This window comes from Dendrobates tinctorius, unplaced genomic scaffold, assembly GCF_039654945.1.
Source record: "Dendrobates tinctorius isolate UK_male_01 unplaced genomic scaffold, ASM3965494v1 ptg000311l, whole genome shotgun sequence".
Taxonomy (NCBI): Eukaryota; Metazoa; Chordata; class Amphibia; order Anura; family Dendrobatidae; genus Dendrobates; species Dendrobates tinctorius.
The window spans coordinates 3,585,001-3,597,005 of NW_027361978.1; positions in this window are offsets into that span (position 1 = coordinate 3,585,001).

Genomic DNA, 12,005 nt, shown 5'->3' on the forward strand with positions numbered 1-12,005 from the left:
GTCGTCCCTCCATCCTGCAGTATTCATGGCCTCCGCAGAGCTTGGCGCACATGGGAGGTATTCAGAACTCTCCATGTAAACATTACTGGACGATATAAATCAGCGATCTCTGGCTTTGTTGGAAGGGTGTGGGATTTGGAGATTTTTTTCCAATGCACAACAGAAATTTGGCCTTAAATGCAACTTTTAGAAACATTTAATAGCTTCACTTATTCTATGTCTGGCTGCGAGTTCAGAGGCGTCCAAGACAATGGTAGAATTGTAATTTATTATTTAGATTTTTTTTCATTATATTTAAATTTATTGTTATATGTTGGCTCTTTTTGAAAAACTCTGATGTCCTGGGGAAATCTCTATTTTTTACATCACGCATATTCTAAAATCACCCAGCGCTGCAGATGGAGCAGCCTTGGTTGCTGTTGGGATTGTCGTGTGGTTCTTTTAATGAAACGTCTGACCCCTGAATGCTGTAATAAAGTTGTCTCCATCTGTTGTGTACAAGGTGCTGGATGTGAAAAGTGACAGTACTGAGCAGAGTGGTCCTGGAGTCCAAGTTTTATAAATGTGGAGAAATGTGGGTGCTCTCGTCGGCTGGCCCGGTGGCTGCCTTTAGCAAGACTGCATGGACCAGGGCTCATACCACTGAACACCCGCTCTATCTCCCGGTGGGCAATACGCTACACAGACAACACAGAATTAGGGTAACACAGTGCGGCAATACTTTATTGAACTACAACACCCAACAGCAAACAGAACAATCCCAGCAATTAACCCAAGATGGTGCACATTACAGGGTCTCACCCTTCCCTGCCGCTGACTCGCCAGGATAATGGTATATGTTATGTCCGAGCTCCCAGGGTCGCTACTCCACCTGTGATACGGATGCAGAGAGGAGGTAACGACAAGCATAGGGAGATAAGTGAGAGCAGTCCTGAGTTCTTTCAGCCGAGTCCGAAGTACCCTGAGCTGAAATCCTGATTAGTGACACCAACCAGAAGAAAAGTCTCTTTTTTACCGAGGCAGGTGATCTATTTTTAGATTTACCCAGTGTCCTTCAGTCCACCCTTACAGCCTTTCCCTATCTACCTTTGAAATCAACAAACTGGTTATAGAATACAATACACAATTAGCATATCAGCACAAAATAAATGTTAGGAATGGCGGAACGCACTAAATAAAAATATAAATAAAGTGCGTTCGCCGCTCGGGGTCCACTGTGCAGTAGGTGAAATAACCACTGCTAGGTGGTGGCAGGAGCAATATGGCGGAATTGCACACAAGGTTAAACTCCACCCAGGAGTGCAGAGCAATCTCAGTTAAACTCACGGAGATGCCAAAAGTACAAACACAAATAACTGAGCCTGCTGTAGTCACAGAACTAACAATAAATAAACAATGATAAACATACACTATGTACGAGTCACTATTACAGACTTACACAGTATGTTAAATGGTATGTTAGTTTGCCTTCTTGACCCACCAGACGTAAACACTTAAATCCACAAGCCAATATACTGATAAAAAGTCAATTCTTCTTGGTTTGCAAAAACATGATTGTCTTGGAAATTAAGATACAATCTGGTTTCTTCACATTGCTCCCCCATCTTAATTAACCAGACGTGATAGGCTTCCAGTCATCCTTCTCTACTTGTCAGGGCAGTCCATCAGCATTTCCACGATCTTTGCCTGTTTTATGGGAGACAGAAAAATTATAGGACTGTAAGGCCAGACTCCATCTGAGTAAATGTACGTTGTCCCCAGCTGTCCGATTTAGCCAACTTAAAGCATTATGGTCAGTTATGACCATGAATACCTTGCCATAGAGGTAGGGCTGCAATTTCTTTAAGGCCCAGAATATGGCCAAGCATTCTTTAGTTATTTGTGGCGTATGTTTTCTCCCGGTCCAACTGTCATGGTTTGAACAGGGTTCTTGCCCTGCACTCAGAGTTAAGTGTTTGTGGCCTCTTTCTGGATCTGGGAGGGGTATTTATACTCACTCTTTACCAGGGTTCTCTGTCAGCTATACTGTTGTTCTGGTGTGTCTGACCCCTGGTGTGCATGTATTCTGCGTTGCTTGTTTGCTTCCCGTGTATGACCCGGTCCGTTCCCTCACTCTGTACTCCGTCTCTCGTTTTGGTACTATTGTCTTTTCTGGTTCTGACCTCTTGGCTTGGCTATCGCTACTCCATTACAGTTTGTCCCTATTGTACCATCTATTGCCCGTTCTGGTTTTCTGATCTATTGCTACGTCCTGACACCAACAGTTTCCGGAAAATAAGCCAATGGGTGTTCCTGACCATCGACCCCCACTTGAATGGGTATGGCTCCCAATCCGGTGTCCAATGCATCTGTTTGGACAATGAACCGATGGAAAATGTCAGGAGCAGTGAGAACTGGGCTTTGGGATAGCTGAGTTTTCAACTGGAGGAATGCAGACTCACACTCTGGGGTCCAGATGAGATTGCTGGCATATCATTTGGTGGTAAGGTCAGTGAGGGGCTTTGCTACTGTACTGTAATTGGGAATAAACTTTCGATAATAGTTTGCTGTCCCTAGAAAAGCACAAACCTGTTTTTGGTTGACTGGGTGAGGCCACTGGGTAATGGCTTCTACTTCTGTAGGTTCGGGACGAATGCACCCACTTCCTACCCGATGTCCAAGGTATAGTACCTCGGCCATCCCCATTTGGCATTTGTCAGGTCAGATGGTAAGCTGAGATTTTGCTACCCTCTGCAGCACCTGTGACACATGTTGAAGATGCTCTTACCAGGTATCGCTGAAGATAGCGATGTCATCCAGGTAGGCCAGGGCATGCCCCTGAAATCCCTCTAGTAACTGGTCCACCATCCTTTGGAAGGTTGCTAGGGCATTCTTCATCCCAAAGGGCATGCTGGTAAATTCATAAAGGCCAAAAGGGGTGATGAATGTAGATTTCTCTTGAGCCTCTTTTGTGAGTGAGGTCTGCCAGTATCCTTTGCTCAAATCGATGGTAGATATGAACCGAGATCCGCCTAATCTGTTGAGTAGTTCATCCATCCGAGGCATGGGGTACGCATCAGTAATGGTGACCTCATTGAGTTGCCTATAGTCCACACAGAAACGAGTACTCTTGTCTTTCTTGGGCACCAATACTATGCTGGCTGCCCATGGGCTATGGGAACGAACTATGACCCCTATATTCAACATGTCATCCACTTAGGCCTTTATCATTGCCAACACTGGAGGTGTCACCCGGTAGGGTGGTTGTCTGAGTGGAGTGGCTACCCCTGTTTTGACATAATGCTGGACCAAGGGGGTTCGATCAGGCTGACTTGTGAACAGGGAGCCATATGTTCCAAACAGTTCTGTTAATTGTTGCTTCTGTGATGGACCAAGCTGCACCCCCAACGAGACATCCGCTCCCCCCTTCCTCTTTTAATTTCCACCAATAAGTCCAGGATCTGGTCCAGATATGGGTCATCTAAAGGGGGACAACAAACTATTAGGTTGGTAACTTGCATTTCCTCATAAGCTTTTAGCCTGTTAACACGATAGGTCCGTTCACGAACACCCGCTCGATCCAAAGCCACAGTGTAGCTAGTCTCCCCCATTTCCTGATGATGGTGAACAGACATGCCCACATGGCTTGCAGCTTGTTTTTGCATACTGGTACTACTACTAGAACCTTCTGTCCACAGGTAAATTCTCGCACTCTGGCTGTAAGGGTTGTAACACCGTCGTTGCCTTTTCTGAGCTATTTCTAAATTCCCATGGGCTAAGGCCATGAGGTACCTTATCTTCTCCCTAAACTTTTGGACATACTCCAGAATGGGAACCTCTTCTGCGGGAAAAGTGCCCTCCCAACTCTCTCTTACTAGCTCTAACGGCCCTCGTACTTTTCAGCCATACAGCAATTCAAAAGGAGAGAACCCGGCAGAATCCTGCGGCACCTCCCTGTAGGCAAACAGGAGCTACTACAGGTTTATCTCCCACTCCCCTCCCTCGGACTCCACATACCAGCTAATGAGCTACTTGAGCGTTCCATTGAAATGCTCTCACAGCCCATTAGTTTTAGGGTGGCAGTGCATGGTACGCATGGGGCAGACACCATGTTTCTCCCAGAGGGTCTGAATCAGCTCGCTTTGGAACTGGGTCCCCTGGTCATTCTATACCTCCTGTGGAAACCCTACTCAACTAAAAATGTCCAGTAGAGCCTTAGCTACGTGCTCTGCATCTATGGATGACAGGGCAACGGCCTCCGGATAGCGGGTGTCAAAGTCGACCAGGGTGAGGATGAACCTCTTTACGCTGTGGCTGGGGATAGCTAAAGGACCCACTAAATTGATGGCAACCCTGTGGAAGGGTTCACCTATCAAGGGCATGGATTGAAGTGGGGCACAACAGGGTGCTACCCCATCTGTTGACAAACCGAACAAGAGGCTTGGTATTTCCGCACCTCTTGGGTGATCATTGGCCAAAAGAAACTACGCAGTAGTTGAGCCCGGGTCTTTCTCACCCCCATATGCCCAGCTGCAGGACCGTTATGTGCCAAATGCAGGAGTTGGGGCCGATTCTGCTGAGGCACCAAGAGCGGACCAGCTGGGGATGGAGGAAGACATAACACAAAGAGACTGTAAATGACAAAAAACTGACTGGTACATCCAGACTAGTGTGAATAGGTGCACACCAGGAGGAGCTACCTCCATATACAATATACAAAAAATGTTACACTCTATCATGCTAAAGCATGTCAATGTGCAATATATGAATTATGAACAGCAATAGGGCTTTTGAATACTAGGAAAAAATGTTGAGAAACTTAACATAAAATTTGGCCAAATTATATCTGCCCATCAACCATCGTCAGTTTTTGAGGCCACCTTGACGATGGTTTAATAGCTGTATTGCTATTCATATTTCACATATTTCACACTGACATGCTTTAGCATGATAGAGTGCAACAATTTTTGCATATTGTGCAAAGAGATTGTAGCCATCCCAGCCTCATCTCATCCATATCGGCCCCTCAGTCCTTTCCTCTCCTATGTATAGCACTCACGCTCTCTTCAAATTGCTGAATTGCACAGATCCAGTCAGTCCCACAATTCAACATCAGAGAGGCTCTCACAAATCACTTAACCCTGCTCACTCTTTCTATCCTCCTTCTCGTAGTCTCAGGAGATATCTCTCCCAACCCCGGCCCCCCATGTTATAGTAAGTCAAACCACTCAACTGCAACACTCAGAAACCCCTCTAATCTTATTAATATTCCCTGCATGCCATCTGTCTCTTTTAATTGTGCCCTTTGGAATTCTCGCTCAGTGTGTAATAAACTCTTTTTCATCCATGACTTCTTCCTTTCCGATTCTCTTAACCTTCTGGCTCTTACTGAAACCTGGATCCAGCAGTCAGACACTACCGCTGCTGCTGCTTTTTCATATGGTGGACAACACTTTTCTCATACCCTAGGATCAGATAATAGAGCAGGTGGAGGCGTTGGTCTGCTCCTAACACCAAAATGTATCTTTCAGGTAATCCCTCAACTACCCTCACTAGTCTTCCCTTCTTTTGAGGTCCATGCCATCAGACTCTACATCCCCTTCTCCATGCGAGTGGCGGTGGTGTATCGTCCTCCGTTCCCCTCCCATCAGTTCCTGGATCATTTTGCCACCTGGCTTCCACATTTTCTCTCCTGTGACATCCCCACCCTTATCAAGGGAGACTTTAACATCCCGATTGCTCTTCCCCTCTCCCCATCTGCTTCTCACCTTTTATCTCTAACCTCCTCTTTTGGCCTCTTACAGCATGCTAATTCTCCAACGCATGAAGACGGACACTCCCTCAACTTGGTCTTCTCTCGGCTTTGTACAGTGGATGATTTCGCAAACTCCCCTCTCCCGCTCTTTGACCACAACCTTCTTTCATTCTCTATCAAGAACTGCCATCCCGCTCAGGTCACCCCCACTGTCCAAACTTATAGAAACATACAGGGCATTAACACCCAGAAACTTTTGAAGAACTTGCAGTCATCATTGGCCCCTATCTCCTCCCTCTCATGTCCTGATTCTGCACTGAAGCATTAGAATGAAACACTTCAATGTGCCCTGGATGAAATTTCACCTCCTACAGTATATATAGAATAACATGACACAGATGGCGGCAACTCTGGCACACCTTTCAAACACGTTTCCTGCAGCGGTGCTCCAGGTGCGCTGAACGTCTTTGGAGAAAATCCAATCTACCTGAAGATTTCATCCATTATAAGTTTATGCTTAAAACATACAACACTGCCCTTCATCTCTCCAAGCAAACCTATTTCAACACCCTCATCACCTCACTGTCCAATAACCCTAAACGTCTCTTTGACACTTTTCATTCCCTACTCAACCCAAGAGTGCAGGCCACGACCACGGAGCTTCGAGCTGACGATCTGGCCAATTACTTCAAAGAAAAAATTGACCATATCCAACAGGAAATTATTTCCCAATCACCTCATACCATGCATTTTCCTTCCTCCCCACCTGCATCTAACTCACTCTCTGATTTTGAACCAGTCACAGAAGAAGTAAGCAGGCTCCTTGCATCTTCTCGCCCAACCATTTGCACCAGTGACCCAATTCCATCACATCTCCTCCAGTTCCTTTCCCCTGTTGTCACGACCCACCTGACAAAAATATTTGACCTCTCTCTCTCTTCTGGTATCTTTCCTTCCTCATTTAAGCATGCCATCATACAGCCATTACTTAAAAAACCATCCCTCAACCAAAACTGTGCCGCTAACTATAGACCTGTCTCTAATCTTCCCTTCATCTCTAAACTCCTGGAACGACTGGTCTACTCCCGTCTTATCCGCTATCTCTCAGATAACTCTCTTCACAACCCTCTCCAATCCGGTTTCCGCTCTTTACACTCTACTGAAACTGCCCTCACTAAAGTCTCAAATGATCTATTAAGAGCTAAATCTAATGGTCAATACTCCATGTTAATTCTCTTGGATCTCTCCGCAGCATTCAGCACTGTGGATCATCAGCTCCTCCTCACTATGCTCCGTTCCATTGTCCTCAAGGACACCGTTCTCTCCTGGTTCTCCTCCTATCTCTCTGACTTCTCCTTTACTGTATCTTTTGCTGGCTCCTCCTCCTCTCACCTTCCCCTTACTGTTGGGGTTCCTCAAGGATCGGTTCTAGGCACCCTCCTCTTCTCTTTGTATACTGCCCCTATTGGTCAAACAATCAGTAGATTTGGTTTCCAGCACCATCTCTATGTTGATGACACCCAATTATATGCTTCTTCTCCTGACATCATGCCAGCCTTTTTAGAAAACACCAGAGATTGTCTAAACGCTGTGTCTAACATTATGTCCTCACTATATCTGAAACTGAACCTGTCAAAGACTGAACTCCTCGTGCTTCCTCCCTCTACTAATGTACCTATACCCGACATTGCCATTTCCGTGTGTGCTTCCACCATTACTCCCCATCAACATGCCCGCTGTCTTGGGGTCATACTTGACTCCGAGCTTTCATTCACCCCCCACATCCGATCACTGGCTTGCTCTTGTTATCTGCACCTCAAAAACATTTCTAGAATTCGACCTTTTCTTACTTTTGACTCTGCAAAAACTCTTACTGTTTTTCTTATTCATTCTCATCTGGACTATTGTAACTCTCTTCTAATTGGTCTCCCTCTTACCAAACTCTCCCCTCTCCAATCTGTCCGGAATGCTGCAGGCAGGATCATATTCCTCGCCAATCATTAAACCGATGCCACTACCTTGTGCCAGTCATTACACTGGCTACCCATCCACTCCAAAATCCAGTACAAACTTATTACCCTCACCCACAAAGCCCTCCATGGCTCAGCACCACCCTACATCTCCTCCCTCGTCTCAGTCTACCACCCTACCCGTCCCTTCCATTCTGCTGATGACCTGAGGTTAGCATCCACAATAATCAGAACCTCCCACTCCTGTCTCCAAGACTTTTCACGTGCTTCGCCAATTCTTTGGAATGCACTTCCCAGGTCAATGTGATTAGTCCCCAATCCCCACAATTTTAAGCGTGCCCTGAAAACGAATTTATTCAGACTGGCCTACCGCCTCAGCACATTAACCTAATCTATCCCTGTGTGGCACAGCCAAAAGTTTTACCATAACCAGGTTCCCCGCATCATGTTCACACATGCTTTATGCATGCATTAGCCCTCTGTGTCTGTACTGTTACACACTTAACATTATAGCTGGTCCAAACAATCAGGGCAATTGTTACCACCCACCTTTCGTGTCTCCCTCTTTCCTCATAGACTGTAAGCTTGCGAGCAGGGCCCTCACTCCTCTTGGTATCTGTTATGATCTATGTGATTATTGTTATGCTGTAATGTCTATCATCTGTACAAATCCCCTCTGAAATGTAAAGTGCTGCAAAATTTGTTGGCGCTATAGAAATAAAATTATTATTATTATCTTCTCAGCGCAAATTAGGTAACAATGAGGTGGAGGCTGAGGAGGGGGAAGAGGAGGAACAGGAGCTGGTGGCTGGTGCAACAGACGTTAGTAGAAATATAACCTTCGTCCCTTCTCTCCTACATGGATGGGCTGAGGATGGGAATGAGGAGAAAGAGAGAGAGGATATGGAGAGTCGTCATCAAGATGGAGACAGGGAAGTGTTAGCCGTATGGAGCTTGGCACATATGGCCGACTTTATGTATCGCTGCCTTTCCCGTGACCCTCGCATTACATTCATCTTGGCCAATAAAAGAGTACTGGTTGTTCACCCTGCTAGACCCACACTACAAGGAGAACTTTGCTTCTCTTCTTCCTGAGGTGGAGAGGTCTTCTAAAATGGTGCTATACCAGAAAGCCATTGTGGAAAATATGTTGAAAAAAGTCCAATGAGACAACACTAGCAGCAGGGGGCAAGCTTCCTTGCCCAACCAAGGAGGAGAGGCCAGGGACACAAATAGCAGAGGCAGGGATGCACTGTCAAAGGCGTAGGCCAATTTTATGACACCAGTCTAGTGCCCAGAGCCTGATGACAGGGCATTTATGACAAGGACGGAAAAGGTTTTAAACATGGTCAAGCAATACCTGTCCACAAAATCAGTGTACTACCTAATTCCTCTGTGACTTTTAACTATTGGGTCTCAAAGCTGGACACCTGGCATGAGCTATCCCTCTATGCCTTGGAGGTGTTGTGCTACTCTGCCACTAGTGTCTTGTCTGAGTGGGTGTTTAGTGCTGCCGGGGGATTGGGTCATAACAGGCAGGCGCTTTTGCCTGTCATCAGATAATGCAGACAGGCTCACTCTCATAAAAATGAACTAAGCCTGGATTAGCCCACACTGTTCCACACCACAATATGAGAGCAGCACATAAAGGGTGTATAATATTCAATATTTTAATGAGTATTGCCACTTGCCTTTCAGGGGTCTATGGATGACACTCCTCATAATTTATGTCTGGTTTTGCACTTTCTGCAAAACCTTTATAACTTTATAAGTACATCAACTACACTTTCAAAATATTTTCATTTAAAAAATGTTTCTGGATTCAATGACTCATCCATACAGTGTAACAAAGTTATTGTTGCATTATGGTGATATGTAAAACATAATAATAGAGTAGAAAATTAGTTCAGTATTAGAGTTCTCATCCATAAAGTATTACGTGCTTTCTGTGACATTTTGGTGGCATATAACAGTACAAAAAAGGGTTTGAAAATTTTGTTTGTTTCTTCACATCTCTTACACTATTATGTGGTCTGAGGTACAATTCATTGGTGTATAATCCTCAAAAAAAAGTCATCAAAATGTATCGGTATCATATTGCTCATCCATAGAGCATTACATCTTCTTTGGTGCATTTTGTTGCTATATAAGCCTCAAAAAAATTATTATTACAACATTTAGGCTGTGTGCTCAAATTGCAGATTTGGTGCATTTTTGTCACTTTTTTTGCACGGATTCGTGGCAAAACCTGAAGCAAAACCTGATGCCAGTGTGAGGAGACCAGGGTGGTAGTCGTGGCGAGGAGCTGCTGCGTCATCACACCCTGGCACCTCACAAGGGAAACACAAAGTTCCATCTGTTGTGTATAATGTGTACCAAGCAGAGCACTCACATTAGATTCCAGGGTTCCTTCAGATTCTGCAATCCCAGCTCCGGATTCACGGTTCTCATAAACAACTCCAGACTCCACGCTCATACAGTTCAATGTTACTTGAAGACAGGGTTATTGGCACAGACTTAGCAGAGTTCACATACTTGGGCATCCCTTGAACTCTCCCTGTCTTCTCTGACACAGCTTCCATCCTGCAGACAATAATATGCCTTGAGTTGTCCCTGTCTCTTCCAACAGCCTCTGTCCAACAGATACTCCTTTCTCTTCTGCGGCGTCTGTACCCCTAGGTCCACCCAAGGTGCTCTCAGTTCTGCCTAGTCCCGGCCGTAGGCCCCAGATCCTCCCTGGAATGGTTACTTCTTAAGATGGTGACCACTCGCACGCTGCTCAGCCTGGGGTGCCTTATTGCCTCAGCAAACTTCACCCCCACGGCTATGCGTCTGCTCTTTCACTGCTGTATCACTACTCCTCACTAAACAGGAAGTCTCATCGCTATAACTCACTACACTGCACTTCACCCATCTCTAACGCCTCCCAGTCTGGAAAACCCCTTATACTAACTAAGCTTGTGCTGGCACTCTCATTCCCTATCTCTAATGTGCTCCACTATGTTAGTCCCGCTATTGTCTTATGCTACTGCTACGCTTTTATTCTATCTTTTATCCCTGCAGTGTCAATTCTCTGTGTTTTTGCCCTGCATTTTTCACCATTGATTTCACTCAAATCAATCAAAAGTGCACCCGAAATGTGGCAAAAACGCTCCAAAAACACATGTCGCAGCTGTTTTTCATGCCAGCAGACGCAGAAATTTTATTCTACATGTGCACATATACGTTATCGTCATTATATTGATCACCCATAGACTATTCCGTAGTCTGGAGGACATTTCCTTGGTATATAACCCTCAGAGGTGCAAAGTCTTTATGAATCTAGGAGATCACTACATGACAATGTGACCAGAATATGTATGAGGCCTCCTTTATGTCTAATATAGGGTGAGACAACACAGAACTTCTTAATTATGTCAGACATAAATTCCGCAGGCCCAGAATCATAGACAGTTTTCTGAATTATTCACACTTCTTGTAGATTGAATTGATATTTTTAAATTGAAGAATGGTTGTTATTTACCTCTTACATAAGCTTCTACAGATTATTGTACTGTTATCTTTGCAAAACAGGGATGCAGGGTCACTGGACAATGATGTTTGCTGATATGTTGATTACACATTATACCAGGCCATGCAGTTTGTTGACTTTTAAACATTGAAAGATAAGTTATACAGTAATAAATAATCAAACAATGCGACTTCTGATAGAGCAGAGAACTAGGAGCCAGTTACAGTTTCTGCTGGCTCTTCTGCTTCTTATATACAGAAATATAAAGTCTGCTTTACTGGTTCTGCAGAAGAGTAAGAAGACTGGTACTGGTGCCGCTGGTTCTGCAGAAGAGTAAGGAGCCTGGTACTAGTGCTGATGCTTCTGAAGAAGAGTAAGAAGACTGGTACTGGTGCTGCTAGTCCTACAGAAGGGTAAGGAGCCTAGTACAGGTGCTGCAGAAGAGTAAGAACCCTGGTACTGGTGCTGCTAGTCCTGCAGAAGAGTAAGGAGCCTGGTACTAGTTTTACTGGCTCTGCAGAATAGTAAGGAGCCTAATACTAGTGCTGCTCGTCCTGTAGAACAGTAAGGAGCCTGGTAAAGGTGCTCCTGGTTCTGCAGAAGAGTAAGAAGCCTGGTGCTGCTGGTTTTGAATCCTGCTTCTGATGAGCAGCATCTCATTGGTCCTGCTCTATCTTTTGATGGAGCACTAGAATTATCAGGCTGTTAAAGAGCCTACTGACTTTGTATGCGTCTGATAGAGCAGAAGAATGAGGATTCTGTTTTGGACCCCACAAGCTTTCCATCCCTT